This window comes from Parus major, chromosome Z (genome assembly GCF_001522545.3).
Source record: "Parus major isolate Abel chromosome Z, Parus_major1.1, whole genome shotgun sequence".
NCBI classification, from domain to species: Eukaryota; Metazoa; Chordata; class Aves; order Passeriformes; family Paridae; genus Parus; species Parus major.
The window spans coordinates 59,031,654-59,038,798 of NC_031799.1; the positions used below are offsets into that span (position 1 = coordinate 59,031,654).

Here is a 7,145-nt window from a genome sequence, read left to right on the forward strand (position 1 = left end):
TTCTCACCTTACTTAATCACCTCTCTACTATAGGACCTATGTTAGCTATCTCATATAGGAGCTGAATCTCTGCCAAACTATGGCAGAGCTCAGAGGGTGGGGAAGAGAGATCACAGAAACAGAAAACCACACAAATTCTTGTTTTTGCAGTGTGAATTAGTCACTACCACCCCACACCTGCTTCTCTTTAAAAATCAATGAGAAAAAATGTCCCAGTAAAATGATACAGGTGAACAACCAGATCTATGTACCGACATTCATGTAATCTGAACTTCTGCTCTTTATGATACTTTACATTAGCATCACGTTAGTACAGCACACAGAGATTTTTATGACAGCAACAGCAATTCATTGCCTTTGTTAAAGGTTATTTGAAAGCGTGCATAGAACAGATATGTAGAAAATCTACAGGATATTCCATTTGGTTTTTATGATTCAAGCTACTGTAGACTGTACAGTTACAGCTTTCCATTTCTGCTGGAAATACTACAAGCTTTTTTTTTTTTATTAACTATAATGTGCAGATATGGAAACTGAAGGTTACCCATTCTCATTTTCAGACACCTACTTTCTTTTCCTTTCACACACACGCTTCATTGATCTGAATTCTACATTAATTTTCATCAGAAAAGAGATTTAGTTGATCACAGAATATGGTTCACTCCAAAGTGGAAAGATTTTTGCTTTGTTTGGCAATGGGATGCAGTTTTAACAGGTTTGGGCTTTCAGAGTTCACATTTCATAAGCTAACTAGCTGACTTGAGTGAGGCAATATGAGCAGAGAGGCAATAGAATATGCACACACAGCTCTGTAAAATAAAGTTTCTGTAATATCAATTGCTTTATTATCTCAGTATCATATTTACAAAGTTTCTTTCTTCACAGACATCCTATATACAAAATAATTTCTTGCTTTCGTCTTGGTCCAGTGCTGTGGAGTTTTTAATTTTCTTCCCAGCAAACACCAAACCAGAACACCAGCAGTGTCTTTCATTACTGTCTGACCATTAACACAACCTGCAGGGTTTGCAGGATATGCACAAGGCACTGACTTATTTGTCCTGACCTACTAGAAACCCAAAACATTACTTCTGAGTCAACATGAGGTGCTGAGTGCCAGCCTCAGTGAGTTAAACCCCAGATCCAGGCTGGACTCACAAGCATCCTCCTTGTAGCTGGAGATGAAGGAAATGCTGCAAATATTATCTGTGCCTCAAAAGCCCAGACCCAGGAACTCTCTTTCTGAAGCTGTTGCCTGGGGACTGCTGAACATGTACATTGTGACTGCAGGAGTGAAGCTCAGAAAGAAACTGAGTTCTCACCGGGGGCTGGTAGGAGAATAATTCAGAAGAAAATCTTCCTTTTCATTTTTTTTTCTTTACATAACCAATTCAAATAGCTGTATTCCTCAGCTGCTGGGAAATCAAGCACAGAGGTAGCTACTGGACTGTAAAAAACCGTCATCCAGAAGCTGCAGGAGACTGGGAGGGGACTGGGGGGACCCTGTTAGTACACCCACGGGGAATTAAACCAGGAAGCTGTTCCAGAGCACAGTAAGTGTAGCAGAGCAAGCTGCTTGCAAATCAGCAGTGGGTGGGGGTAAAGCTCTTGTCCCATGAACAAATTCAGCTCCAGTAGAATGTGCTTAGACCCTGTGTTTTGTAGGGCTGTCCCAGGTCTCTCCACTTTCCATGGAGAAGGGAAGAAAAATGCTGCATTCTGTATATGCAGATAGCAGCACAGCTTTATGGAAAGCCATAAGGAAATGGTGCCTTCACATATTACCAAAGGTTATAATCCAGTAAAATACCAAAATTGATCCCTGAAGCTACTCCCAGTGCGTTGCTCCTCAGCTTGAAGTAGTTATGCCCAGAAGCATTGAGTGTGGCATCAGGAGAGCAGGAGACCCTAAACTTGACTTTAGTCTTTTGGACCCTTATAAAGACAATATGTAAATTTTGTAAGCTTTTCATGACAGCACTGCCTTGAGCAGAAAACATCAGCAGGACAGTGCTGAAGCCTCTGAAAGTCATAGTAATTACTAAAACAAGATCTCTCTGTTGTTTTAATTTCAGAGTAAGAGGTAGATGTTGTCTTCCTTATCATCTTATGGGTGTCCTGATATCTGGCCTGGGGAGACATGGGCAAAAACCAAGACAAAATCTTTGGGCCATACAGCTGGTATAACTGGTGAATCCTATTTTCAGGGAGTTGTCCGGTGGCACTGCCATTGACCACTGCAGGGACCAGCAACTACCCTAAATCATTGCAGTCCATGACAGTAATACTTGCACCTGAGCTGGGGGAGAGGTCCTGTTCCACATCAGCACAGATATATCTCTTTTATATTTAATAAGTGATCCAGAAAATATGTCTTGTCACGGGAATATGGGATTGGCCAGCACACCAAAGGCATGCAGTAGCCCACTCGGGGCTGGCACAATCTCCACAGAAAGGACTCAGCTGCTCAGAGCTCAGCAGCTCCATACACAGTCAGAAATGACCCTGTTGGGCACATTGTTCTCATTTCAGCCACATGGAACTGAAATGACCTGCAGAAGTGCTGCTTCCATCACCCCTGCCAGCACTGCCCTTATCGCTTGCTGCTTTGGGTAGAAGAGCAACTGGAGTGCTCAGCAAGCATCTGCCAGCCTAACTCAGACCAAAGGTAGGATTTTGCAATAAGCATCTCCTTTGTAAGTTCAGCCCTGAAATTCTCTCTGAGGACTTACTGGGTTGTGTTTCAGGCCAGCCTGTGGCCTTTCCTGAGAAACAGACATAAGAAAAGATCTACAGATGCTGAACAAGAATGTCAACTTTATAAAAAAATCTTTAAAGTTGTTTCTTTAGTGTTATTTGAACCAAACAGCATTTTGCTGAGCCAAATGACAGCTTGGCTGGAAGCCAATGAAACACACATCCACAAGTTTCAGCTTGTTAATATTTAAAAATTATGTCTTTCTGAATTTTTACAAGTGAAAAACCTCTTCTGTACCTTTGTATGGCTCAGAAAGAAACATTTTCTCCTTTTGGTAAGAATTTAGGTCCATGGTTAATCAAAAATCACAGAATGCTTTGGGTAGGAAGGGACATTAAAGATCATCTCCTTTCCAGCTTCCCTGCCATGGGCAGGAGCACCTTCCACTATCCCAGGCTGCTCAGAGCACCATCCAACCTGGCCTTGGGCACTTTCAAGGATGAAGCATCCACAACTTAACTGGTCTACCTCTGCCAATGCCTCAGCAGACTCACAATAAAGAACTTCTCCCTAATGGCTGACATAAACCAGCCCCTTTTTAGGTTGAAGTCATGTTGCCTTGTCTTATCACTCTTGTTCAAATTTCCTCTCCACTTCCCTTGTAGCCCCTTCAGGCTCTTGAAGGTTCCAGGATCTCTCTGGAGCCTTCTCTTCTTCCAGGAGAACAACGTCTTCACAGGAGAGGTGCTTTAATAATGTTTCATGCTAAGGAACTACAAGATTATCATCATAATTTACTGCGGATGGTAACAAATTCCTAATTATCATTACTTGGTTTCTGGAAAAAAAACCCTTTTCTTTCCACTACGTCTGTTTTTTACTTTTCCTCTGAAGCAGAACTTAATATTTATATACAGATCAGACCACTCTTAATTTGATTTCTTGTTTGTTTGTTTGCTTGTTTTTCTTTCAAATGGACTGGTAACTCATCATTTTGTAGCATTTTTTTGCAGCATTTGCTATACTTTTAAAATATTTACTGGTCCTTTTAATCACTTAGGAGGTGTTTTTTCTAAAGCTAAATAAAATTTTATTCCAAATCAAACATTTATAGACTAAGTTCCATGCACAAAATCTCTTGTATCTGCATCTAGAGTTCTGTGCTTGGGATGACCAGCACAGGATGGTTTGACTTCTGTGTTTTTCAACATTTTTGAAACCAATTTCAAAACTAATTACCTGGCCAGTCATGAATACAATTATTCCATTTCTGTAGGAAATCGCCATATTTCAATATGAAGTCTCAGGGGTCAGTTATGTTTTTTCAATATGACATGGCAAAATCCAATTGATTTCCACGGCAGGAGCAGACTAAGAGCAAGTAGCCATTCAATTCTCATAACTGGATAAATCTTAATTTTTAAAAGTGAGGCTTCATTCATCTAAGCTCACTTTACTGGCATGCTTCCAAATTACAGATATCCAGTGATTTCTTGAGTTTTGTAAAATTACACCATCATCTCAAACACCTTTACCACTTCTTGTGAAATGCATAAGCCAGTATCCTTTTGTGCTGGACACAAGATGTGCAGACACCTGTTACGACACAAAAAAAAAAATTTAATGTACATAGATTTTTATTATTCATGTTTTTCTTTTCTCCAAATCCACCCCATCTTATTTGTAGCTGAATTTAAGTCCCATGTTCTCCATGAGCATAGCTCAATTTATTACACCAGCCAATTTAAGTGTACAACCTTATCTGAAATACATCCTAGATCAGCTTTACACATAAGATATTTGGGATGAAAAATCAAGATATTTAGGCTTATTTGTTCTTTTCTTTGAAAAGAGCAACACAATGAACTTGAAAAGAGGACATCTAAGTTGAATTCTTGACTTTGCCAAAAATTCCTTGTGTTCTGTTGGGAATTAATTTCATTTCTCACTGACTATGCTTCCTATCACTGAAAGGTTTTTGTCACCTTTTTCTCTCCCATCTATTTAGATCCTTAACGCTTCCTTGGCCTCTTGCTGTTTCTAAAAATCTTAATACTTCCAGATGCCAATGTGATACAAATAATAACCACAGATGTCATACAATTTTTGGTGTGGCAGCATGAGATGGACTAAGTCTAATGGGCTTGTACCAAGGTCACATGGGACTTTTGGGGAATGAAGTGCTTGGGGAGAAAAAATGTAAAAGAAATAGTATGCTTTTTGAACATTTCTCATCACCCAAAGTCTATAAACTCTGAATATCTTTGTTTCTCTGCCTATACAGGGGAAGGCAGGCAGGCAGGAAGGAAGGCAGGAAGGAAGGAAGGCAGGAAGGAAGGAAAGAAGGAAGATGTATTCTAGAAGGACTGGTAGTAATTATCCTCTTATTTTCATGAGGATCTCTGTTAATGGGTGTAAACAGCAAATCAAAAAACAAAACATCAAGAACAGAGAAAATTTTTTCCTATCTTGTGAATTTCAGCTTTCAGTTTTAAGATCACAGTCTTTTCCTCTGTGATCCTTTAATCTAGCACCAGCTGCAGTAAGGCTTCTCAAAGCTCTTTGATGACTGAATGATAAAAACCAGAAAAATTTGAATTAGAAAGTAAGGAAATACTCTCAGGATACCAGGAAGCACTAAAGGAAAAGAAATGGGAGGCAGATTCACATTAATCTCTGTGATTTCATAAAGATTTTTTTTCAAATGCTCTTCCAAAATGTTAGTCTTATAATGAATTGGACTAAAAGTTATGCTATAAATGGAACAACTACTGTAAAACGTGATAAAAAATATGATGGGCTAACAGTCTATATGGGAAAATGGTGACAAGACAAAATAACAGTGATTTTGATCTTTCATGTGAATATTCAATTTGGTCTGTGATGAGAAATAACATTAATGATGAGACCATATAACTGTCAAAAAATCCTGGGAAAGAAACTTAATGGGAAGGAAAATATTATTCAGATCCCAATGCTTGTAATCAGTAAATTATTAACAACTTTGATAAAATTGGACAATTAATATGTAGAAGTGCCATAAAGGCATGTAGAGTCTCTAGCACACAACATGAGCTGTTGCTTAATAATAGAGAACCTGGTTTAGTCTAAAACTTCCATAAACAACATCTTTTTATATTGTCCTTTACATTCAGAAAATTATCCCATTTTTCAAGAGATCTTTTCTTAGGTTGTTAATAACAGACTAGAGAGTTTTTGAAAAGGCTTTTCAGAGATAATCTTCTCAACTTTTAAGGAGTGACTGCACTTCTTATTTGATAGCAGCAATTTTATTTTTAACTGCAGGAAAGTTGCCCTTGACTATACTGAGGTATATTAAGGATGTAAATATTACATAGACACATATCTATAAGGGAGTCTGTGGTGCACCTGAAGGGTATGTGCAGGTTATTCAGGACTGCTTCTGCTGTTATGTAGATTGATATTGAACTGGAAGCTGAGAATCTGTCAGACACCTTTGAAAATGTACATAAGTGATAATATACAGGTGATGCATTTTGAAGCAAGGCTGGTGCAGACAGCCTTTAAAATCCAGAAACACTAATTCATGTCATGTCCTGGACTCTGATTACAGTCCTCATGTCTTGTCACTCCAGCTGCAAAGAATTAGGGGTCCATTAGGCTAGAAAGCCAAAAGCACCCAGCTGTGAGCCTGTGTATGCCTCTGCTTTATGCACCTACTGCAAGGAGACCTTAGGAACTGTCCCAGAGCACTTGCCTCAGGTGAGACTTTGTTTCCATTAGGGAATGGTGAACATGTTCTCACCTGTTACAGGAGGGATATTTACAACACAGAACCCCTGGTGGGAAAATCTATTCCAGAATAGATTTCGGAGAGAGAGGATGTTTTCCTGCCTGCAAAAGTATCTTGGTTTGTTTTTATAGAAATTTCATACTGTGCATGCTCACCCAAAAACCGGGGTGCAAAGCAAAATCACACCTTTCACTTCCTTCACAGGACTGGCCCCAACAAAAAATATTAAATGTTTGTTAGAGTTTTTTTCCTCCCCATGAACTGATCCAAGCTGATGGAATATATAGAATTCACTACAAAAGAGTATGGAGAGTTCCAGTGACATCTGATACACAGAGTCACCTGGAATGTCTCAAACAGGCTGGATTGCAATGAGATCTGATATTAACCAGCCACTGATGAAGATATTCTCTGTCTAGGAAATCCTCCCAGAAATGCAATCAGCAAGAACTAAATGGTCAGTGAGAAAAAGCCAGCACAGAAGTGACATCATTTTGTTCCCAGAGGTTTGATTCTCTCCAACTTGTTTTTCCTGTTGAAATGAGACCCAGCTAATAAAGTTCTATATAATGTATTCAGATTCCTGTGGTAACAGCGGATGCTGCTTTTTTTTCTTTTTTTTTTTTTTTTTTTTGCATGACATTTTTTCAAGGTCAGCTTTATATGTATGAT

General features: G+C 39.0%; 1 long non-coding RNA gene across 1 annotated transcript; it reads left to right on the forward strand.

Moving 5' to 3' along the window:
- Positions 1-1,250: 1,250 nt before the first annotated feature.
- LOC117245631 lies at positions 1,251-7,065 on the forward strand. Its single transcript, XR_004500518.1, has 4 exons — positions 1,251-1,331; positions 2,533-2,668; positions 3,364-3,504; positions 6,893-7,065. It is a non-coding gene; the product is annotated as an uncharacterized LOC117245631 (long non-coding RNA).
- Positions 7,066-7,145: the final 80 nt, after the last annotated feature.